This window comes from Lynx canadensis, chromosome C1 (assembly GCF_007474595.2).
Source record: "Lynx canadensis isolate LIC74 chromosome C1, mLynCan4.pri.v2, whole genome shotgun sequence".
NCBI lineage: Eukaryota > Metazoa > Chordata > Mammalia > Carnivora > Felidae > Lynx > Lynx canadensis.
The window spans coordinates 5,500,445-5,525,960 of record NC_044310.1 but is presented as its reverse complement, the minus strand read 5'-3'; the positions used below and the strand labels follow the sequence as shown (position 1 = coordinate 5,525,960).

At 48.9% G+C, this 25,516-nt stretch overlaps 1 non-coding gene across 1 annotated transcript; it reads left to right on the top strand.

Annotated features, from left to right (window-relative positions):
- The first annotated feature begins 19,092 nt into the window (after nucleotides 1–19,092).
- TRNAL-UAA lies at nucleotides 19,093–19,177 on the top strand. Its single transcript has one exon. It is a non-coding gene; the product is annotated as a tRNA-Leu (tRNA).
- Nucleotides 19,178–25,516: the final 6,339 nt, after the last annotated feature.

Genomic DNA, 25,516 nt, shown 5'->3' with positions numbered 1-25,516 from the left:
GTACACCGAACGCTTACCGAACCACAGACTTAGGAATGACTCAGATGGTAAGTCCAAGGCTACGTGCTTTCCACCACAAGAAAAAGGTGTATTCAGGGTGAAATATACAGATGAAATCATATGACAAGGTGGCTTCAAAACGGTACCAGAGGAGGCAAAAGTTCATCACGCTGTAGATGTACGACTTGTGCACTTTTCTGTAACATTAGACCTCGTTGGAAAGTGTACGTACACGGGGCCCCTGGGGGGCTCAGTCGGTGGAGCGTCTGACTTCGGCTCAGGTCATGATGTCGCGGTTCGTGAGTTCGAGCCCCGCGTCGGGCTCTGCGCTGACAGCTCAGAGCCTGGAGCCTGCTTCGGATTCTGTGTGTGTGTGTGTGTGTGTGTCTTAAAAATAAACAAACATTGAAAAACTTGGAAAAGCGTCCATACAAGAAATAATAACAGAGGAGAAGGATGCAAAGGGGCCATAGTGGGAACAAGTTCATCCATAGGCTGGCACCTGCAGAAGTTGGGTGGGCACCGGGTCTATGCCTGTGTGTTTGTAGTTTTTCATAGAAAGAAAGAAAGAAAGAAACGCACAGAACATTTAAAATGCTAGAAAAAAATGACTTGAGCGTTTCAAGCATAAATCAGTGAAAACTCAGGGCACGGGCTGGGACTCCCCGTGGGTGACTTGGGTCCACAGCTCTTGGTAGAACCGTCACATTCTGTCTCGAAACCAAACGTCATCTGGCCGGGCAGGTGTCAGTGGGAGTACCACTCCCAGAGCCCGCCAGGTCCCCGTGCATGTGGGAGCCTCCTGCCACCTCGCGCTGTCCCTTGGGCTGAGCCCCCTTCCCTCACCGTGGGACCATCCAATTCGTCTCCCTCCTCGAGCCTAAAACAAAAAAGCTTCTTAGCCCCACCCTCCCCAGGGTGGAGGCTGGATGAGGCTCAGACCTCTCAAGATCAACCAGGAGTTTGGGAAGGAAACGGTCGGCCTTTCTCTGCGGTGCCGCCAGGATGGAGCCCGGGTAGGCAAACACCCAGGCGGTGGGTCTGGACTGAATCCTCACCAGGTCACAGCAGCTAAGACCCTCAGGGCTCAGGAGGCCACGTGCTCACTCCCTCTCCGGGTCTCCAGGGACGGCCCAGAGTACGCCTCCCGGGCAGGCCGGCTCCCAGCGGTGCCCCACGGAGTCAGGCCTGGGGTGGGAGTCGGGCCCGGGCCTGGCGGGCAGGGCCCCCCGCCCCCCGCCTGGATTCTTCAGGGCTCAGAAAGAAAACCTTGTGTTTTCAGACAACCGTGTGTTTTCAATGTGAGCCGGCCCCGATGCCTCCCTCTAGGTGGGTCCTACATCCCTTGCAATCAGGCAACCCAAAAAGCGGGGTCCCTGAGGCCTCCTGACATGGCTCCGGGGGCCACTGCCTCTAGAGCCGACCTCCCGAGGCTTCTGGAGGACAGCAGCGTCCGGCTCACCTGCTGCTGCCTTCCTCCCTGCACCTGGCGGAGGGGCCAAAGGTTCTGGCCTTGAACCTCTGTGCTCTGCCCTTCCAGGGTCACAGCTGCTAGTTTAACAAGGGCACGAACTCCTTCCTGAATCACCAAGGGACACTGACTGACTCAGCGTCCAGACGGCCGTCCCGGACCCTCCCTCCACCCGGAGCCCTGGCTCCGCCATCTCGCTGCCCGTGTTGGCCCCGGGGTCCCCTCCTCACTCACCCAGCTCCCGGCTCCTAAGTCACGGGAGCCCCAGGGGGACGCAGGGCTGTCTGCCCCTCCAAGTCATTCTTTTACCCACCTGTCACTTTCTTGCGCGAGAAACCTGCAGCTCCCACGACCAGAGCCTTTTACGCGGGCCCCCAGCGCCTCTCCCCACCTGCTGTCAGAAAACACTGGCAGGGAAGTCGAACCCACGGGGGGACTCCCCTCGAGGGTGCCGCGCACCCCTAACTGTGGGACTGCAGAACCCAGGGGCTTGGCTTGGTGCCAGGTCACCTCCAAACGCTCTCTGGGGAGCCTTCCCTTTTCTCTGGGTGCTTCCACCACCTGGGCCACTACCCGGCGTTGTTTCCCCAGCCTGGACTCAGTCTCCAGCAAGTATTTTATTGACCACCTGCTATGTGCCGGGTGCCGGGCTAGACGGCGGTCACCCTGGTGGCGCTGAAATAGAAAGGGGACGGAGGTCACCGAGCTCCCCCTTGGGTGCCACGCAGCGTGCAGATTTGGACTCATCTGATCCTCAACACAGACCCGGCTGGTCCTCAGAAAACCCCGTGAAATGGGTGCCTGCATCATCGGGTTTCCCAGATGAACAGATGAACAGAAGTGCCCGAGGTCGCCAGCCTCCAGCCCGTGTCCCTGCAGAGCACGTCTAGCAGAGGGCAGGGCGGTGAAGGGGGTTGTGGACAAACAGGTGGCCCTATGGGGTTACAGAAGGAAGCGTGTGAGAAGGGCCCCCGGCCCAGCGCAGGAGGGGCGGTGGGGAGGTGACCGCCGGACAGAAGTAGGCCAGGCGAGCAAGGTGTGCAAGAGCCGTGAGCGAGAGGACCCAGGGCTGTCCTCCGTCCTCGGTTCGGTCCCGGACACAGGAAGCTACAAGGGACGATATGGGGACAATGGATGAAATTCGAATACGGACTGTGGATTGGATACTAGCTTTCTGTGTATGTCAAGTTTCTTGATTTTGATCATCGTGCTGTGGTTGTGTGCGAGAATGCTTTAGTTATTAGGAAACACACACTCAAGTATACGGGGCACAGTGCCTCCCACCGACTCTCAAAGGGTTCAGAGACAATATGCACCTGTGCGCCTGTGTGTGAGTATATACGCGTGTATGTGTGGCTGTGTGAGTGGAGAGAGCTGGAAAGAGAGACAGACGATGGTACGGCAAACAGGCAAAGTGTGAACGAGTGAATCTGGGTAAAGGGTATATGAGAGTTCCTTGTACTCTTCTTGTAACTTTTCAGCAAATTTGAAATTATTCAAAAATTCAAAGTTACCAAGAACATATGAACGTAAACAGCAGTACAGCAAACTATAAAAACCAAACAATCCCCATCAAATACGTTAGAGGGATTGCCTGCAGGAAGGAGGGGGTGCAGGGGGAAAAAGGATGAGAATGGAGGGCACCAAATGAAAGAAAGGAGTAGAGAGAGGGATGGAGGGAGAGAGAGGGGGAAGGACAGAGGAAAGGAAGAAAAGAGGAGGAGGGAGGAAGGGAGAGAGGGAAGAAGGGGGAGGGAGGGAGGGAGGGAAGGAAGGAAGGAAGGAAAAGAAGGGAGCAAGGAAGGAGGGAGAGAGAGGGAAGGACAGAGGAAAGGAAGAAAGGAGGCAGAGGATCGAGGTAGGGATGGAGGGAAGAGGGAGAGAGGGAGAGAGGAAGGAAGGACGGAAAGGAGGAAGGAGGGAAGGGAGGAAGGAAGGATGGAAAGAAGGAAGGAAGGAAGGAAGGAAGGAAGGAAGGAAGGAAGGAAGCAGGGAAGGAGGGAAGGGAGGGATGAAGGGAGGAAGGGAGGAAGGAAGGAAAGAAGAAGGAAGGAGGAAGGGAAGGAGAATCAGAGAGAAGAAGGGGAAAGCCTGGGTCCTTGGAGCTCCTTCCTTCTCCAGACTTCCTCTTTTCGTCTCCAGAGGATGGCTCCCAAGTCCTCCTCTCTGCCCAGGTCAAGCATGCCAGTGCTGCAGGCAGAATTGCTTGGCACAGGACACTCCCACTGTTAACTACGATGCCCAGCCCCAGTCGCCCCTCCCCCTCCTTCCCAGTGGCCCTACTTCCCCGGGGGGGGGGGGTGGGCAGCATGGCTCCCCCAGGCTTCAGCTCCCTCTCTTCTTCCCTTCATCCAAGCTGCAGCCAGGTCTCCGTCTGTCTTCCTTTGACCTGTTCCTCTCCATCTCCTCTTCTGTTCCAGCGCTCAGAACCTCACCGGGTGGCCTCCTGCCTGGGCTCAGCCCCCCACCCCCAGTCTGTGCCCCTGCTGTTCAGAGACATTTGCGGCCCGCCCCGCGTCCCTGTAACATGGCCACTCTCCCGCATGTAATCCAAGAATACACTCTACCTCAATCCACTCTCTCCCGTCTCTGATGTGTTCACAAGTACTTGTCTCAACCTCCAGCTTTATCAAAAGTCCTTGGAAGCAGGCGCCTGTCCTACCTGGACATCGATTTTCCCCCTTGTGGTGCCTCGCGTGTGACTGGATGCCTGGCAGGGGAATATAATAGACACCTAGTCCATTAATGGGTTTTTCCTCATTTCTGAGTAATTCAGTTATTCCAAAAGACATTCTGATGCTCGTCTCCCGTATTTGGAATAACAGCAGAAGACGAGAAAGGACATGATCGGGACCCTAGGGCAGTTTGGGGTCCCTCCTCCGGGTGCCCCAATGTCAGAGGCAAAGGCCCTCAGGATCTCTCCTAAGGCTCTGCTAAAAACCTGCCCCTCTGGGGAACTAGAGTCCGGTTCTGAACAGCTCTGTATTTCCATGTTCCTGATGGAAAGGGTCGAAAAACTTACGGTGTGGCTTTTAGAATATACATTTATTTTTGTGACTGTTCCAAAGCTTACCCCAACTTAAAACACACTCCCAAATCGGGTGCTGCCTCTGAGACGCCTCGTTTCCCAGCCCAAGACCTATGTTTTTTGGTATGGCCACAAACAGCAATGGATTCTGTTTCTGGTTTGCTTCAAAAACAACTCTAATGGCCCAGTCACTGTCCAAACAAGGAAGGGGCCGGGGGGGTAAGCCCGCTTCTGTCATCATCGGAAGTCAAGTCACTAGCTAAATGTCTCACCAACCCCAGTCCATATATTTAATTCCTTGTTTCTTGATATTTCATAATTTCAGCTCCTAAAAGAGACCATGATGTCATGCCTAATAAATGCCAGAGTAACCTTTTCGAGAAGCGACACCAGGCAGGGTGCCTAAGCCAAGTTTGTTCAGGCAAGGGTTCAGGTATCTGTCGTCATGTTTCATCGGAGAGGCGGCTTCACAAACAGGGTTCGAAGAGGTTTTGATCTATCTGGACTTCAAAGCCTGGTGGTTTGACCCCACACAAGATGGGCTCGCTAGGATGTCTATGTCACTGGGGGAACAGGTACCAAAACATGTACGTCCTCCCAGGGCCAATGATATCAAGGACCACTTCCTGTGAATGGATTGTTTTTTTTTTTTTTTTGACTATAATGTAAACTTCCTGTTGCGATTTTCACTAATTTCCTCTCGTCCAGTTCTCAGGGGAGCCGGGCTACCGGTTCGTCATAATTCTCTGCACAACGTTTTGGCTTTTCCATATGAGCATAGCGTGATGGGTCTTGGCTCTCCGTGGACCATCTGCTCTGAGTTGTTTGTCGAGGTGTGATGCGTTTTTCTCCCTAATTCCCAACCAAGTTCTCTGTTTTCTTTTGAAATTAGAACACATCCTGGCTATTCACAGATCCAGAGGGAAGAGCCGTGCCTTGGCCATAGAAGGGTGTTCGAACTGTGATTTAGGCCCGTCAGATGCTATATTCAAAACAACCGGCGGGGTGAACCCCGTGCTGCCTCTCTTCCAAGATAGTAATCACAGGAGGAAGAAACCTCAGGGATTCTCAGGTCCAGCCATCCGCTGCGTGGGCTTCCGTGGAGGCCCTAGTCATCCACAGTGATGGTTTTTAAGGACACAGGTGAGAGGCACATCCAGAATTACCCACCTATGACTCCCCCTCCTCCTGACTTTCTGCTGAAATAATCCAACAAATGTTTCTGGGGCGATGCTAGACCCCTCTAAACCCCCACGCAGCCCTGGAGTCCCCTGGCACGGAAGCTGTCCAGGATGCAGGTGACTAGCAGAGAAGGGCCACTCGGGGCCTTTCGGGGAGTCAGACGGGCTCAGCAGAAGGGGCATCCACTGTGGCTGCGGGAAGCAGGGTCGGGTCCCAGGTGGCTTCAGTCTTCCTGGAGAGATTGCTTCCACCCCTCGCACCCCCTCTCCCATCATCCCCTTGGACTGCTAAAGAAAAATGACAATGCAGCTTTAAAATATCCCCTGCCCCCATTTTTGACTGGATCTAAATTAAATGCCCAGTAACCCAACCTTGTGGCTTTGAAACTTTGTTCAAGATTCCATTCACTTGAGGGCCCAGTATGTCCTGGGCTCTGTCCTGGGAGTAGGGACAAGGTACCTGCTCTCATGAGCCCAGTCCAGGAGGGACCGGACTGCCAGATAAAATACTGCAAAGAATATTCTTCTACTAAGGAATTATCCAGAGTTTATCTGAGATCCACATTTAACTGGGTGTCCTGCTTTTCCATGTGTTAAATTTGGCCACCCTAAGCAGGGAAGGTAGACACGATTAGGGGGAGAGAAAAGCCCGGAGGAGAGCCCCCAGCCCAAGGCTAAGTTGTGGGATCCTGGGAAAGCAGTCTCCCTTACAATGGGTAAATCTTTTTGTTTTTAACATTCTTTTAACAATCTTTTGTTTTTAACATTCTCCCCTCACTTTTAAATATGTGCAAATGTGGGGCGCCTGGGTGGCGCAGTCGGTTAAGCGTCCGACTTCAGCCAGGTCACGATCTCACGGTCTGTGAGTTCGAGCCCCGCGTCGGGCTCTGGGCTGATGGCTCGGAGCCTGGAGCCTGTTTCCGATTCTGTGTCTCCCTCTCTCTCTGCCCCTCCCCCGTTCATGCTCTGTCTCTGTCTGTCCCAAAAATAAATAAAAACGTTGAAAAAAAAAATTTAAAAAATAAATAAATAAATAAATAAATATGTGCAAATGGCCTGACATTGCAAGACTGGTCCTGTGTCCTTTGCCTCTAAGGCTCCGTCTCCCCGGTTCCCCATCCTGCTGATCCTTTGCCCTCTGGCTTCTGTTGGGTTTGGCCAGAGGGCAGTATGTGCAGGAGACGAGTGACCAAAGGTTACAGCTCCTGCCTGGGGGCTTCTGGCTTCTCCGCACAGCTATTGTCTCTTTAGAGCCTGCGGTGGCCTCAGCCAGCCCTCCCCTCCCACCACCCTGCTTCAGCACCTAGCCCCGGTGCACGTCCCCAAGGCAAACAAATCCTGCTGAAATTTCCCGCTTTAGTTGAGGGACCCACTTCCTGCACAGAACCGGACTACACTAATAACAGCTGTCGTTTCTTGCGCAAATTAGCCTACAAACACGACACAAGTAACCCAAAGTCCCATTAGGATTTCTTGTTTTGTTTTGTTTTTAAAAATTGATGAAACGATTATAAAACTTGTTTGGAGCAAAAGTAGGAAGAATAGCCAAAACTTTTTTAATTTTTATCTTATGGAAAGTAATATTAAGAGGGAATTTGTCCTCTTAATTTTTAAAGCTTGGGGTTTTAAAACCTGGGGTTAAGCCACAGTAAATAACAGGTAACACAGAAGAGAAGGCTCAGAAGCAGACCCAAGTAAACATGGGAAGTGAGTAGACGAGAAAAGATAGCATGCTAAATCTGCTTAAAAATATTATTCAATCAATAGTTTTGAGACGCCTTGTTCATGATTCAGAAAAAGAGGAGAGGAAAAAAAAAGCTAGATCCCTACCTCATATTTTACACACACACACACACACACACACACACACACACAGTAAAAGGATAAAAGAGTTAATGTTTAAAAATATAATATTTGATGAATGCATAAGTAAATATTGTCATCATATCAGCATGAGAAAGAGATTTTTTTAAATTTTTTAATGTTTTTATTTATTTTTGAGACAGAGAGAGACAGAGCATGAGCAGGGGAGGGGCAGAGAGAGGGGGGAGGCACAGAATCTGAAGCAGGTTCCACGTTCCGAGCTGTCAGCACAGAACCCGACGCGGGGCTCGAACTCATGGAGTGTGAGATCATGACCTGAGCTGAAGTCGGGTGCTCAACCGACTGAGCCACCCAGCCATCCCTAGAGAAAGAGCTTTCTATAGCATAGCAAGAACCATAATTTTTAAAATCTTGAGATTTGAAAAAAATAAATAAAATTTAAACATCCTGAGGCTTGCATATGTAAGTATTTATACTTCTGAATGCAAGAATGCCATAATCAAAGTTAAAAGACTGATAACAAGCATATTTTCTGCAAACATTAAAAAAAAAGTTACAGGTTAAATTATATAAAGAGGCCTTATAAATCAATAAAAAAAAGATGAATTCTCCAATAGAAAAACAGACAAAGACTGTGGCTAGGTAGCTTTCTAAAAATGACTGATAGGTTACCAAGATGTGTTTCATCACATTAATGATCAAAGATATTCAAATTAAAATAAGATTTTTTTTGGACAATCATATTTACAATGTTTAAATATAAGAGCTCTTGTGGATAAGGATATGGGAGGAAACACACTGGCAGGATATTTCTGGAAAGATACTTGACAATATTTATCAAAGATCTTAGAAAGAGAGGGGGGCAACTGGGTGGCTCTTCGGGTCTAACTCCTGATTTTGGCTCAGGTCATGATCTCATGGCTTGTGGGTTCAATCCTTGCATCGGGCTTTGCGCTGATGGTGAGGACAAGAATCTTCTTTGTGTTCTCACCAAGTGTTATGTCCACTTGCCCATGTGCCCCCAGTCCCTAACACAGTGTCTGACAAATAATCTAAACTCACTATCTTCAGATTAATCGATTTCTGGAGGCTTTGAACCTTCAAAACTTCCTTAAGAGGCATACTTTTATTAATTAATTTATTTATTTTGAGAGAGAGAGAGCAGGGGTAGCAGCAGAGAGAGAGGGAGTGAGCCAGCATGAAGCCTGATGTGGGGCTCGAACTCACGAACCATGAGATAATGACCTGAGCCAAAATCAAGGTTGGAATGCTTAACTGACTGAGCCACCCAGGCGCCCCAAGAAGCATAATTTTATTCAAAAGTCTTTCTTCTTTTTCAGACCTCCATAGATATGGAGGTCATATGTTTGCCTTCTTCCATTAAAAACCCTTCACATTCTTGATAAAGTAATCAAGATGCCTCTTAGTCAACTGTTTTATTAATGAAACAACTCTGGTTTGCTTAACTACTCACAAAAAAAAAAAAAAAAAAAGAAAGAAAAAAGAAAAAAAATCTATGGTCAATCTACACCCTGTCCAGTGTCTATATGTCATTGTCAACTCTCACTGGGTATCACATTTCATAAGTGTTTGACTGACGCAATACACGGGTAATACGATTACTCTCCAAATCATACTGGTTGTTATTGTTTGTAATGTCAACTGTTACTCATGTTGTGGTCATCCGTGGGCCCATGCTCTTTACCTTCTTACCTTGGATTTAGTTATTCCCTATTCGCTATTCTAATGAGTACATTTTCTTCTATAACTTTTGTCTTACAGTTCTCCACTAAGTTTTGTAATTTTTAAGATAATGTTAAATCTCATTCCTGTTTTACAGAAATGTTTGCTCCTAAAGGTTCAGTGAATACAATTTGGCCAGATCTTGAGGGTCCGGTCATTAAAACCAATATTTGACCTGGCATAAATAACTTCCATAAAATAAACTTCGAGGATATAACAGAATATCTGAAACTTTACTTCAAACATTCAAGAATGAGAACTTTTAAAATTTGATAGCCGTATTTTAAAGGTTTAACATTACAGTGTGGAAAAGTCTCTCAGGGATGCCAACGGTATCTCTCTCACAGGCACAGTTACAATATTAAAAAAAGGTGCCCACGGGTGCCTGGGTGGCTCAGTCGGTTGAGCCTCTGACTTTTGGTTTCAGCTCACGTCATGGTCCCGGGTTCACGGGATCAAGCCCCACACTGAGCTCTGCATTGGACGTGGAGCCTGGTTGGGATTCTCTCTTTCTCCTTCTGCAATTCTCCCCTGCTCATGTGTGTTCTCTCTCTCTCTCTCTCTGTCAAATATAAATAAATAAATAAATAAATAAATAAATAAAGTGCTCACCTCCCGTTGCCGATGGAATAGCACATAATGTTTCTCTTCTCTCCAACACTGTGTTCATTTATTCACACTTTTTATATTCTCAGCTATGCCTGGAGAGAAGATAAGTTATCATTAATATATTATACATGAGTTTAGAGACTTTTTCTCCTGGTGAAACTTGGCTGTTATGCTGGTAATTCACTCTACAAGACGTGGAGACTTCCCAAGTGGGGCTTCTCTTGAAAGGCTCATCACCTAGATGGATTTTACTGTAAATTATGGTCCTTAAATATTTTGCTTAATGTTATGAGTGCAAGTCGCCAAAGCGATCCCACGATGAGAATCGCAAAACAATCTAATCTCTCTTGCTCTGTTTTGTACAGTTATTTACGTTTTTATAGACCTTGTTGCCACAACGCTCTTTTTAAAGTTATCTAGCCAACACACGTCCCCTGTTCACGTTCAGTGTCGACCTACCTCCCTATTTTTTTATTTTTCGAGTGTCATCATTTTTGCACATAAAATTAACATCTCACGTCATCAATTACTACAGCATCTTTTTCTTGCAATAACCATTATGCATTGATGGTTCAGCTGACAGAATTTTAAGATAAAGAGCACCTAGAAGATATTTTCCCCAAGGAGCATCTAAAATACACATATTTTGGGGCACCTGGGTGGCTCAGTCGGTTAAGCATCCGACTTCGGTTCAGGTCATGATCTCACACTCCGTGAGTTCGAGCCCCGCGTTGGGCTCTGTGCTGACAGCTCAGAGCCTGGAGCCTGTTTTGGATTCTGTGTCTCCCTCTCTCTGACCCTCTCCTGTTCATGCTCTGTCTCTCCCTGTCTCAAAAATAAATAAAAAACGTTAAAAAAAATTTAAAAAAATACGCATATTTTGAAAGGGAGTGTATCAATACTAACACAGCATTCTAATTGTCTTGCTTATATTCCTGACATTAAGCTCATGGGTTACGGTGGCCACCTTTGTGATTACACACAAGGTCAGGGATGTCAGAAATGATGTGTGAAGGGCAGGTGTGTGGCTCCTCTGTCAAAGTCAAAGCCACAGTGCAGATTTGGGGCAAATACTAGAGCCAATGCTAAATTTTGGTGCAACCCTATATCGTCAAAGAGCGTGGACTGTGGAAACAGATGGCCTGGGTTTGCCTCCTGATTCTGCCACTTACCGGCAGTGTGGACTTGGATGAGTTCCTCTGTCTCCCCGTCCATAAAACGGGAATAATAGGTTGTGGTGCTTGAAAGAGTGCCTGTCATATAGTTAGTGTAAGCGTATAAGTATTCGCTGCTGCCGTTCTTATTACTAACTGGTATCAGTGAACCTTAACTCATGATTTGTTGCCTCTGGTAAACTATTCTCAAAAGGAAAGAAAAGAGAGAAATCAGGCAACAAGAAACAAGTGACTGGAGCACAGAGACCTTCCGTGTCATTTAGAAAATTTTGTAAGAGTATAAATAACAGAGTTCATCACAATTCTCTCTCATCCTTTACCCTATATAAGGGTTTTTAGTTAGCTGAACAAATGTTTAATAACTTAATTATGGGAACTGTCCAACCTACGCGAAGATAGATCAGTGTAAGGAACCACATGTGCCCACCCCCAACTTCCACGATGAACGACCCCCCGGCTTCCTGTTTCACTGGGCGCATTTGATCAGAGTCCCCAAATCCTTAGCATCACTGGTCGCGTGCCAGACAGGGCGGCGCGGAGCCAGCTGTTCCACAAAATCACACCGTCTAAGGTGTGATGGCTTTTAACTTATCTGAGAGATGGAAGGAAGGAGGGAGTAGGAATTTAGCCCCTGGTCCAAGTGTTTACGCTAAAGAATCATTTTTCACACTGTTGATTCACATTCTGTTCCAACTCTTGATAATAGAAGAGGCTCAAATCACTTCAGCTGATTTTGGTCTTAGGTGTGCTCACAAGTGTCAAATACTTCTGCGGCCCCCAGATCAAACAAACGCTCAAAACACTCCGATGTCAATGGACCAAACACAGACTCTTAATGGTGGCCTCATCTGGCTGCATCAATGCATTCATCTGCCAAGTCACCCACACCCTCCGGCCTAGAGAACCGGTCCCCATAGCGCCCTTCAGGCTTGGTCATATCCCGGCCTCCTTAGAAAATGTTTTAGGCACATTTAAGGGTGAGCAGGTGGGGATGCTGGCAGCCAGGTGCCCGGAGTCAACAGGTCTATCAGCCATGGGAAGCCTGGGTGCCTTGCATGACGGTTGGGAAGCTGTTTGCTGTAGTTAGTGCTTGATATATACTGACTTACTTAATCCTTACAATTCCCCTGCAAAGAAGGCACCATCATCCTCTATTCACAGTCAAAAACACTGAAGCACAGAGAGCTGAAGCCACTTACCCATGATCACACAGCCAGAAAGTGGCAGCCATTGCCGGCACAGGATCCTGGGCACTATCGGTCTCTCTAGGAAATCTTCCCTCGTTACCACGTTTCCAACTTAGCCCCACCATGACATGCACGAAAGCCCAAATGTATGGCCTCTTCCCCCACCTCATCTGTCCTCGGAGATTCCATATGATGTCCCAAACTGCTAACGCGCATGAGCCAAAAAGTGCTGACCACAAGTGATGCTCAGATGCCCTCTGGCCAAATGGCCAACCACCCAGAAACTATTTAACCCGTAACACCTACAGCTGCTCAAAGTATTTGGTGATGATAAAAAGGAGGCAAAAGAAGCAAGATAAGATCGGGGAGAGATGATTGAGAACCTGCTTTATCGTCTTGGATGGGTCAAAAAGCCCAGAAAGGAGAACACTTCTGAGTTCCTCATCGACACAAGATGCAGACTCTGAACGTTTTAGCGTTCTCGTGCTCTACTCTTATGCATTGGGAACTTCTTATTCGTTCTGGCACGATCTCAGATCTGTGTTTTCATCTCTGTGAATTCCTGAGAATGCAATCATATTACCTAAGTCACACTCGATCTGCCCTAAAACAAATACGCAAACAAAAACGTTTCAGAAAGCTCAGTGATTACCTGAAATTGATGCCAGTGCAGACAGACATCGTGACCGGCACAGAATAGGCTGCAGAAATGAAGCGCTCGTTGTTTTGCAAAGTTTTTGTTAGCCAGAACGGCACAAATCTTTCTTTTGGTTGAGATGAATCACCCAAATCAGGAAACAAAGTGATTTTAATAAGTAATAATCACAGTGACGCATCATATTTGTAATATTTACAAAACGTTCTTGACATCGTCAAGGCCGTGGGCCCGGAAGAGGGGAGGGAGGAAGAAAAAGTGCGAACATTCACCGAGCACCTGCCGTAAGCCAGGCTGTTCCATTTGCCTGGTAAATATCGTGGGGAGGCAGGTGTGGTTATTCTTGATTTCTAGATGAAGAAACAGACTCAGAGAGATTAAGGAATGCACCCCAGATCCCACAGCTAGAAAGTGGCAGAGCAAAGGTTAGGGGACGGTTCTGCCCAGCGCTAAAGCCCATGCATTCGCATAAGCATTCTGCTGCCCCTTAGAGTTTCCTGAGAGAAACTTTGAGACATTATGTGGCTTCATTCATTTCCCAAAGATTTGGTTTCAACCCTACACCTAAGCAGAAAATGACATTTTCTTAAGATGCACAACTTAATGGAAGCACCATGGAGGAAAAGCCAAAGACAGTCAACATGCCTGAGTTTCAGATCACTGGCTTTCATTACTGGCAAAGATATGTCATCTTGGGACTCATATTCTCCAGTGTTGCCTCATTAAGATTGTGGAAAGCTATATCACAATATTCATGATCCTCCCAAATATAAATGGATTGAATCTATCTGTTAAAAGGCAGACATTACCATATGGGGAGAAATCCTGTTTGGGATACACCTAAGCAAAAACACATGGAAAAAGATGTACCAGGAAAATATTAATCAGAGGAGAATCAGCATAACTGTATCACTATCACAAAAAAATACACTCTAAGACAGAAAATGTTACTATGTCATGATGTAATTTTCAGCTCACCAGGAAGACGTAAGAATTCCAGGTGTATATGTACCCAATAAAAGAGTCTCACTCCATATAAATAAAAAATTGATAGAAATATAGGGAGAAATTAACATATCTACCAACAGTTCTCTCGTGATTATTGCTAAGTCAAGCAGCAAAAAATGCTCAACAAATATATCTGGACAATTTTGATCTAATGGCCATATGTAACATCCTAAATGTAACCATTGGAGAATATCCATTTTCCTTAAACATACACGGAAGGGTTATAGAAATGAGTCACATACTAGATCATGAGTCCATCCCAACAAATTTCAAAAAATAAGTATCACATCCATCACATTCTTTAAACACAATATAATTAAATAGAAGTCAATAACAAAAAGATAGGAAGTTTTCATACATTGGAATTTAAAAAATAGAATTCTAGGTAATTGATGACTCCAAAAAGAAATTATTACGAAAATTTAGAAATACTTAGAACAATAATGAAAAACACACACTTGTGTGTCATGGCAAAAGCGCTGCTCAGAGGCAAATGCGTGGTCCTAAATACTTACACGGTAAAACCTTAGTTTGTGAGCATAATTCATTCCAGAAACATGCCTGTAATCCAGAGCACTTGTATATCAAAGCAAATTTCAAGAACCGTTGGCTCAGTTGTGATCATGTGACATTCCGCATCACGTACGACTCATCCTACAAGACATCGCTCGTTTATCAAGTTAAAATCTATTAGAAATGTTTGCTCGTCTTGCAGGACACTCTCAGAACAAGTTACTCGCAATCCAAGGTTTTACTGCATTTGCAAAGAATAGAGACTCGAGGGGCGCCTGGGTGGCTCAATCAGTTAAGCATTGACTTTGGCTCAGGTCATGATCTCACGGTTCGGGAGTTCAAGCCCCACATCAGGCTCTGTGCTGACAACTTGGAGCCTGGGGCCTGCTTCGGATTCTGTGTCTCCTTCCCTCTCTGCCCCTCCCCCATGCACGTTCTGTGCCTCCCTCCCTCTCTCTCTCTCTCTCTTAAAAATAAATAAACATTGGGGTGCCTGGGTGACTCAGTTGGTTAACCATCTAACTTAGGCTCAGGTCATGATCTCCCGGTTTGTGGGTTTGAGCCCCAAGTCAGGCTCTGTGCTGACAGCTCAGGGCCTGGAGCCTGCTTCAGATACTGTGTCTCCCTCCCTCTCTGCCCCTCCCCCACTCTCTCTCTCTCTCAAAAAATGAATAAACATTAATCAAATTTTTGTTTAATAAATAAACATTAAAAAATGTTTTAAAGAAAAGTGCAATTTCTCAATGCTGACTCAAGAAGAAATAGAAAGCTTGAATAGTCCTATAATTATTTTAATAATTGAAACAGTCTTAAAAGACCTGCCAAAGTAAAATACCAGGTTCGGATAGTTTCACAGGTAAGTGCCCCCACATTTTCATGGAACCTATCATTCCAATCCAACGAAGATTCTTCTTGGATTCACAAACAAAGACAACGCTCTCTAACTCATTCTAGGAGCTCAGTGTAATCTTAATTTACAAAAGCAGAGTAGGTCAGGAAGAGAGTGAAAATTATAATTATATAAATATTGGTGCAGAATTCTTTTAAAAATTAGTAAAATAGTCATTTTTTTTTGAGAGAGAGAGAGAGAGACAGAGAGAGAGAGAGAGAGAGAGAGAGCATCAGTGGGGGAGAGGGTTAGAGGGAGAGAGAGAGAGAATCCCAAGCAGACTCCACACTCAGCACAGAGTCCAACACAGGGCTTGATCCCATACCATGACCTGGGATCCCGATCTGAGCTGAAATCAAGACTCGGATGCTCAACCACCTGGGCCACCAGGTGCCCCAGATGTATTCATGTTCTTAAAAGATCATGTTATATTTCTCCAGGAGTGCAAGGTTGGGTTGACCTCAGGAGACCTATGAGTGGCATTGCCTCATGAAGAATTCACTTTATCCAAAGAGAGATCTGGCCTTTGTTCCAGCTCCTGGGAGGTATCCTCTAAATTCTTGAAATTTCCTGAGTAAGAGGAGCGTTTTTGTTATTCATGATGGGCCCCCTGGACCACCGTTAAGAGTTTATCCTGATAAGATGACTCAGGGTGGGGACTGCCCATGCCAGAAAGACCAGTTATGTGATTAGAGAGCTGGGGCTTTGGGCCACTTAAAATCAGCCTGTCTTGGGTGGGGTGGGGAGCAGGGGTGTTGCTGGAAACGGAAGTCAAATCCACATTGATTGAAAATAATTCAGTCAATCATACCTATGTAATGAAATCTTGAGCACAAGTCTGGACACCAAAGCTTCCTGGGTTGGCAAACTTTGCTTATTGCCACACTTTGATGCTGGGAAGGTAATGCCTCCCTGAGGACACAAAAGCTTTGTGTCTGAAACTCTCCCAGTTACAAATTCTGCCTTAGGTAACTCTTCCCTTGGCGGGCTCTGTTTTGTATCTTTTTGCTAAGATAAGACTGTAGTAATAAGTATAGCACTTTCTTGAGTGTGTGAATCATTGTAGTGAACCAAGGGAATCCAGACCCCCAACTGTGTAGCCAGCTGGTCTGGGAGACAGGGACGCGAGGACTCCTGAACTTGCACCTGGCATCATAAGTCTTGGGCAGACTTGACAGTCTGGAGGACTGTGCCCTTCACCTTGAGTTTGGACAACTCTGGGTTACCATCCTCCACAGTAACAGACTGAGTGAGAAAAAACTTGATAATTTCAATGGGTGCAAAAAAAAAACTGACAAAATTCCTCTTCGTTTCGATTAAAAAAAGAAACTGTTAGTAAACTAGGATTAGAATAAAATTTCCTTAACCTGACAAAGACTACAAACAAACAGTATAAATACAAAAATGTTTGAGATATTCCCTTAATTTTTTTAATGTTTATTTATTATTGGGAGACAGAGACAGAGCATGAGCAGGGGAGAGGCAGAGAGAGGGAGGCACAGAATCCGAAGCAGGCTCCAGTCTCCGAGCTGTCAGCACAGAGCCAGACGCGGGGCTCGAACTCACGAACCACAAGATCATGACCTGAGTCAAAGTCAGACACTTAACCAACTGAGCCACCCAGGCACCCCTAGAATGCCAAGTTTTGAATTGGGAAGCTCACAGAGGTAATACAGAGCAAGTTCTTTTCGAATGACTAGAGCACTTGATTATAGCCTATTTTACATTGTTCTAGCTTCTAGAACAGAGGTCTTATGTCACCAACAAGAAGAACTTCATTGAGCATATGGACCAGGTAATATATTATTTTTTAGCATCTCTCAAAGAGTCAGACATTTACATAGTAAGTAGTTGGTTAATAAATGTGTGTGGTATCTGACCAGAGTCTGCAATCGGTTAACAAAATGCTAAAAATTTAGGTACTTTCTTTCCCCGTTTTTTGTTTTAAGTTTATTTATTTATTTTTGGAGAGAGAGTGTGTGTGAGCAGGGGAGGGACAGAGAAAGAGTAAGAGAGAGGATCCCAAGCAGGCTCTGAATTGTCAGCACAGAGCCCCACGTGGGGCTCGATCCTACCAACCATGAGATAATGACGAGCCGGAATCAAGAATGAGTCAGATGCTTAGCCAACTGAGCCACCCAGGCGCCCCTCGGGTTATTAGTGAATTAAACTTACTTTGCCAAGTTGATGAGGTAACGTTTTCAGTGATGTTTGTGCGCACGTGCGTATGCTCGCGTGTCGTGCACACGGTATTGGCTCAAAGAATACTGCTTCTTTTGATGAGCACGTGGAATTACTGGAACTGTTGTGATTTGCTACAAAATAGTCAAGAACAGTAGAAATCCCAGAATCTAAAGTGAGTAGGACCTTCGATTGGTTGGCTCATTGAAAATTTGGGTCAAAGCAAGTGATCATGGAAAGTGAAATGGACCGGGGCGCCTGGTGGCTCAGTCAATTAAGCGTCGGACTTCGGCTCAGGTCACGATCCCGCGGTTCGTGAGTTCGAGCCCCGCGTCGGGCTCTGTGCTGACAGCTCGGAGCCTGGAGCCCGCTTCGGATGCTGCGTCTCCCTCTCTCTCTGCCCCTCCCCCACTCATGCTCTGTCTCTCTCTCTCTCTCTCTCAAAAATAAACAAACACTAAAAGAAAAAAACTATTAAAAAAAAAGAAAGAAAGAAAAGAAAAGTGAAACAGAGACCCCTACACGTGTTATTACCACGTAAACCGAGTGCTTTCGCACACAGGTCTGCTGACTGGAGGGGAGCTGGGTTTTGCGCGGGTCCCCAAGGCCACGTCGTCCACAGGGGTCCACGACAGCCATACATCTCCAGTGGCACTCAGCGTGTCTGGAAAGTCGCGTCACCTGGTTATCACATGTTTGCTTTCCTTCCCACCCTCTCCTTAGTCGTGAACACCCGGGCCTCTCCACACGGGAGCCCTGGAAAGCAGCCCAGCATCACCTGCGACCGTTCTAGAAACACACATCCTCAGGCCGCACCCCAGACCTGCTGATTCAGAAGGAGGTGGGGCCCAGCTGTGTAATTTAACACAATCTCCTCATGATCCTGACGCATGCTCGCGTTTGAGAACCACTGTTCTCCGCTCCGAACTCTCTGTCCCTTTCAGTTCCTCTTACTTCGCTGAAAAAAACAAAAAACAAAACCAGAAGTGAACCTTCCTTGCCGCGCCCGGAATCACTCCCAGGCACACTCAGCCTTCTTTCTGCTCCAATGTGCCACCCGCCTGGAAATCGTCCCTGATTCCTCTCCCTCCTTGATATCGAGTCCTGTCCCCGGAGTGTGACCGAGGCCAGCCACTGCTGTCCATCTCCTTGACCACGCCCCAGTCGGAGTCCCCAGGGTCTCATGACCGGATTCCACAGTAGCCCCCTCCCTGGTCTCACTGCCTCCACCCACAGCCACAGGCCACTCTCCCCCAGTACCCAGGGCGCTCTCTTCAAGCACAAATCGGATTCCACTGCTTCCCTGCTCCAACCCCTCATGAACCTGGAGGAAAAGTCAGACCCTCTACGCAGGGTTAAAAGCCCTGTCCGACCCGGCTCCTTTCAACCTCCCTCGCCACTCATCACATGGTTCCCAGAACGGCTGCTCCCCACACTCGGCCACGTTGACCTTCTTCCCCGAAATACACCAAGGTTTGTTTCCACCTCAGGCCCTTTGCACAAGCTGTTCCCGCCTGCCTAGAAGGCTCTCCTCAACTCTGCGGAGCTGGATTCTTTTGTCATTCCGATCACAGTTGAAACAACACAGAGAACCTTCTGCCAGTCTAATCTAAAGTAACGAGGGGGGCGCCTGGGTGGCTCAGTCGGTTGAGCGTCTGACTTAAGCTCAGGTCACGATCTCGCGGTCTGTGGGTTCGAGCCCCGCGTCGGGCTCTGTGCTGACAGCTTGGAGCCTGGAGCCTGCTTCTAATTCTGTGTCTCCCTCTCTCTCTGCCCCTCCCCTGCTCATGCTCTGTCTCTCTCTCTCTCTCTCTCTTTCTCTGTCAAAAATAAACATTAAAAAAATTTTTTTTTAATAAATAACGTAACTAGACCCGACACAATGTAGCTATGAGCTTTTCTGTCTGCCTCCCCCCACTAGAACCTCACGGGGCAGGGGCCACAGGGTCCTTTCCATCCTCCCTGCCTCGGGAGCGCAGCACGCAGTGGGGCCTCAAGTACCACTAGCCAATGATGAACACGCGTCGACAGGAAAGCCGCCTTAGAGGGGCCGGTCGCCGCTCCTGTCGCTGGAGCAACACATAGACGCGCCGCTCTCTTTCCCAGCTGATCAAAAAAGCCTTCCGGGTCCGGGATGCACACGTCTCTCGAAAGCCTGCGACGCCGGATTTGTGCGTCTGTTAGACGCATCGCTCGCCGAGGTGCACTTTATTTAGGATTTCCGGAGTCAAGGAAGCTGCCGCTGTCCACGGACGTTGGAGTGCAAAAAAGTCCTCTCGATTCTCACGCGTGGTGCTTAGGGTTAACGAGGGTCCTCTCCGCTCTGGGCTCAAACGCCCATGAGTCTATAAATTCCTAAATAGAATAAGCAGGCAAAACCCAGCGTCCTCTGTATGCTTCTTCACAGATCCTTGCACTATCCCCAACTCCCTTCAACCTCCCCACCCTCGCTCCCCAGGGTCCGTCTTGCCTGGTGCAAACCCTCCCCCCCCCCACCCTGCGCTGGTCCCTTTCCTTCCTTTTCTGCTGTGATCTGTGGCCCAGCAGCCCCTCCAGTGAGGCCGGGGTGTCCTGGGGAAGGAGCCCGGTTCAGGGCAGCAAGGGCGGTCACCTGCATTACAGGCCCCGTCGGTGGTCGCTGCCTTTACCTCCCCTCACCATGGCTTCCTCCCAAGAGGGAAGCGCTGTCATGTCATGAGCCTCCGGGCGGGGACACCAAGGCCGACTTCAGTAGGTGTCTACGCCCCGGGGGATGGGGAGACAGGGGTTCGGATAAAGGCCTTTGAGGCCCAAGCGCACAGCCCTGACCATCGCCTTATGCTGCTGATGGCAGAGCGGGGCTCCTGGTGGCCCCTGTGTCATTGGAGCTCTCGCTCCCACCGGGGCTCCCCACAGCCCCGGCAGGGGCCTCCTTAGGACCAAGGCGACACCGGCCACCTGTTGGTGCACACTCAGGACTCACTGTGCACGGGCCTGGTCCTCACGGCCCCTAAACTCCCTGTGCTTTTTCCTCGTGAGGAAGGGAGGGGGGATGGTCTCCCTCCTGGAGCTCCCCACCCCCCGCCCGCCGTGGGCCGCACGACCCCAGATGGGATGATACGGAGGGCCACCAATTGGTCACACTTCACCTAGGGGCAGATACGTGACCTGCACTCAGGGGCAGCCCCTCCGAGCCTGAACAGAGGCTGAACCGGATGAAACTTTGGCCTCAGCCACTTTTTTTTTTTTTTTTAATGTTTTTAATTAAATCGCTTGGGTCACCGACACCCTGCAGAGACTCTGAAACGCAGCCTTGCATTTTGTTAATGATACACCATCTGTTTGTTCACACTGTGCGATCACATGATCTTTGCTCTGCAGAACATCCTGTCTCACTGGCCTAAACCAGTTTGTGGGTGAAATGCTTGGGACAAGTGCCAGAAAGTCTCTCCGCCTCGCCTCCCTCCTCCCTTCCCTCCCTCCCCTCTCCTTTTTTTCTTTTCTTTTTCTTTTTTTCTTTTCTTTCTCTTCCTCTTCCTTACTTCCTTCCTTCTTTCTTTTACTCTTCTTTTTCTTTTCCCTTCTTTCTTTCTTCCTCTCGCTCCCTCCCTCCCTCCCTTCCTTCCTTCTCTCTCCTCCCTTCCTCCTTCTTCCCCACCTTCCCCCTCTATCTCACCCATTTTAAGATCAGCTGTTGACCCCAGATTGGTGGGCAGAATTTGTGTTATCACCCCAGCCACCCACCTGCCCCTTTTCTGTTGCAGTTTTCGGGCCTGACCTCTGATAGGTGCCAGCGCAGACAGATGAGGTGCAGACAAGCTCGGACAACAGGGGGAGAGCCCACGGCGGACACTGGAGGGCCGTGCTGCCCACCCAGGCTGCAGAGAAATCCGCTTACAACCCTGGGGCAGCAGAGGCTGCAGCTGCCCTCTGCCCTCACCACGGAGCGTCGCCGACTCATCTTTACCTACAACACTCAGGACGATAAGCTCTTCTTACACGACAGTTGGATTCGATCCCTGAGGAGGCTGCAGTGGGGTAGTTTTTAAGAGCTTTATTCCTTTCAACGAAGACTGGCCCTCAAGGAGAAAAAGCAGGGGCGCCTGGGCGGCTCAGTCGGTTAGGCGTCCGTCTCTTGATTTCGGCTCAGGTTGTGATCTCACGGGTTTGTGAGTTCGAACCCCGCAGCGGGCTCTGCACTGACAGTGCGGAGCCTGCTTGGGATTCTCTCTCTCTCCCTCCCTCTGCCCCTCCCCTGCTCTCATGCTTTATCTCTGCCTCTCCTGTGCATGGTCTCTCTCTCTCTCTCTCAAAATAAATAAATAAACTTTAAAAAGGGAAAAAGTAACAGAAGCACAGCTTTTTGACCCTCTTATGGGAAGCTCCATGGCTCTTGAACCCAGAGAGAGAGAGAGAGAGAGGGGCCAGGTTGCTCCGCATGTCGCTTCCCACACGCAGGTGTAGGCGTAGGGAATGCAGCCCTGACTGAGACCCCACCACTGACCTCGAGGAACCTGGGATTTGTGTGACGGTTGTACGGCCACAAAATATTATCCGTAAAACATTCAGAACTTGGACACTCCAAAGCGTTGGTCTGTCTGCCCTGAGCAACTCTGCTTCAGTCGCTGTGTGACACTGTGCGATAAGGTGACAAGCTCCGGGAGTGCCCTTCCGAAGGGACCAGGTGCCCAGAGCACCGGGGAGTCTGTGGAGAAGATACCAGGAGATGGCCCAACCCACTGGCATTTAAAAGCCTGGGATGCTCACAGGCATGGAATCCCAACGATGCACCTGTCAACAATGACTCCTTGTGCACAGATCCCTGGGTCTCTTGGCTTCTTCCTTATGACAACAACTCCCTCGGGGCCGCTCTTTCCCTGCTCTTGGAGCAGATTTCACTTTCTGGCTGTAATTGGGGGGGAGGGGTGCGACGCGCTGTCTGATTTCACCACTTCCTCAGGGGCCCAGATGATAAGGTTTAAGGTTTGTGTGCATGTGTTTATATTCATGTGCGTGCGTGTGTGCGTGTGTGTTTATGCCAACAGATAGATTTTTTTGTGGGGAACGTGGCCCATGTGGATGATTCATCCTTAGGTGTTTCACACTTGGGGCTTATGAAATACTTTTCCAATCGGCCGAGAACCAATAACCCAGAACCTCTCTTATCAACTTCTGATAGGAGTTTGCAGCCCATAAAACCCAGCTCGCATACTCCCTGCCGAGAAAACATGTGCACCTGCACTTCTTGGCCCAGAAGGTCGTTAGTCACTTCGTGAGTCAAGTGCAACCATTGTTCCTCCTGTCCCTTTGTCGTTGAAGGAAAGCAACCCCACTCCAGGAGCGGACAGCGGCAGGGGACCCTGAGGGGACACGTGCTCCTCTGCCGAATGTGTCAGGCTGGACAAGCAGTGAGTGATGCTGACCACGGGCTTTTCCTGAAATCCATCAACGCCTCTGTGCAATCTCAGTTTTGGTAGATGGACCCATACCGGCACCAAAATAATTTGTGTCCTTCTTTCTTTTTTTTCTTTAAAGTTTAGTTATATATTTATTTTTGAGAGAGAAAAGAGAGCACTAGTGGGCAGAGAGAGAGAGAGAGAGAGAGAGACGGAGACAGAGAATCCCAAGCAGGCTCTGCACTGACGTGGGGCTCAAACTCACAGACCCTGAGATCGTGACCTGAGCTGAAACCAAGAGACAGACGCTCAACAAACTGAGCCACCCAGGCGCCCCTGTCATTATTTCTAAAGGATCAAGCTAATAAAAGAGAAAACGGTGGCCTGTGACCTGTACCAGGAAAGGAACATGAAATACCCCTTTAAGCTTGGGGTGAGAATTCCAGCCGCGGCTTCCCCAGGGAGCCCTTGGCTTCATGCACAGAACAGAGCGTGCACTGCTCTCACCCCGGCCCGGGGGTGGCTCTTTGGGCAAGAGCGTGATTCACTTTGCGAGGCCCCCCGACCACTGCTGCCCTGGGGCTGCGCTGTTTTCCTTTTCCCCTCTCTGCATAGCCGGGCTGGATAATTTTATAATCCAAAGAAAGCAGAACCTATTTATTGCTGGATCCACTGCAGAGTAAGATAAGCCGCAGAATGAGCGATCAAGATGCGTTCACCCGGGGACTACCTACAGTACGATGCTCAATCACGGAAACTCTTCCTCAGAAGGTATATCCGGAAGCAGCTTCAGCCCTGGAAGAAAATCAGAGCAGGAACGTGGCCTTTGCAAAGGGTCATTGAAATGTGTCGGGGGGCAGCACACCCCCCACGTGGGTCTTTTCCAGAATTCTCGCTCCCCTGGCCCTCTGCCCACCACTGCCGTTCCCATCCTTGAGGGCCTGGGTCAACCCTGCCTCCTACAGCGGCCACCCCAGCCCCTCCCTTGGGTGAACTCCCACGGGACGTGGGATGTATAGGTTAGGACAATCTAGGTCAGGCCACGGCCCTGTACGACCTCAAATCCTACATGGCACGTCCTACCTGGCCTATAAGGCTCTGGTCGTCAGAGTCACCCAAACGGACGTGGGCTCCGTCGGTCACGTGTGCCTGAGGTCAGGGCACGTGCAGAAGGAAACAGGGCAAAATGCACACTGACCTTTCGAGGTTCCACTGAGTCAAATGGCCACAGAGTGGATGGGCAGTGCCCTCGTACAAGAGCCCGGAAAGGAAGAGCCACGAAGGTCTGGTAAAGAACTCTAGTGACTTCCACGGGGCCCAGATCACCACATGAGGTGCCAGCTTGGCACAGGGGTCCACGTCTATGCAAATGTCATAGCAAAGAGCCCCAGGCCGGAGGCAGGGGAGGCCCATTTGGCCAGCCCGGGCTATCGGATCCACACACAGTGTCCAGTTCTGCACGAGAACAAAGGCCTCGTTCTCGGGGTGGTTGGGCCCCAGCTGCCTGCCCAGGGCCCGTGCCGGGGGCTGCTCTGCCGACCCAGCACGGTAACCGGTGCCTCTGGGCTCAGCACGGTCCTGGGATACAAGACGTGCCACCCCTCTTACGCCTTCGGCTTCCTGAGGACAGGGGCTTGTCTTACCCTCTGTGCCTTCGTTGATTCGGTAGCATGTGCTGGGCACTAGACTCAGAATAGGAAGAGGAAACAAAGCCCGATCTCTGTCTTCGAGGGTCTCAGACAGACCCTACTGTGAAACACGTGATCGACGCGCTGAATGCGGCGATCCCACACCACAGACGTCTTCACGGGGCCCGGGCAGGCGCACGTGGGAGCAGGAAGGGGCCAGGACAGGGTTCTGTCTTCTCCCGAGAGACCAGTGAGGAAGAACACAGAGAGCCAGAAGTGCTTTTTCTCCCCATCGGAAGGGTTAGGGATGGCCGCCGGGGTGGCCAGCCAAACTCCAAGGGCGGAGAGTGAATGTTCTAGGCTTTGTGAGCCACATTTTCTGTGTGTGTGTGTGTGTGTGTGTGTGTGTGTGTGTTTTATAACGCTTTAAAAATATAAAAGCTATTCTTAGCTTGCAGCTTGTACACAAACACAAACAGGCCAGGGCACACCCACTAAGATAGAAGGCTTGTAATCGAAAAGACAGATAATGACAAGTATCGACGAGGATGTGGAGAAATGGGAGCCTCATACAGCGCTGGTCAGGGCACACAGTGGCGTGGCCACCATGGAAAACAGGGTGGCACTTCCTCAAAAGGTTAAACACAAGGGCGCCCGGGTGGCTCAGTCGGTTGAGCGTCCGACTTCAGCTCAGGTCATGATCTCACGGTTCGTGGGTTCGAGCCCCACGTTGGGCTCTGTGTGCTGACTGCATTTGAGAAGCCTGCTTGAGAGTCTCTCTCTCTCTCTCTCTCTCTCTCTCTCTCTCTCTTTCTGTGTGTCTCTGCCCATCTCTCTGTTTCTCTCTCTCTAAATAATTAAATAAACTTTAGAAAAAAACCAGGTTAGACACAGAGTCACCCACCGCGTGACTCAGTGATTCCACTCCAAGGAAAAGACCCGAAAAACTGAAAACCTATGTCCACAGCCAACTTGTACCCGAATGTTCACGCCACATTATTCGTGACAGCCTAAGAGCAGAAACAGCCCAATGTCCATCAACTGGTGAA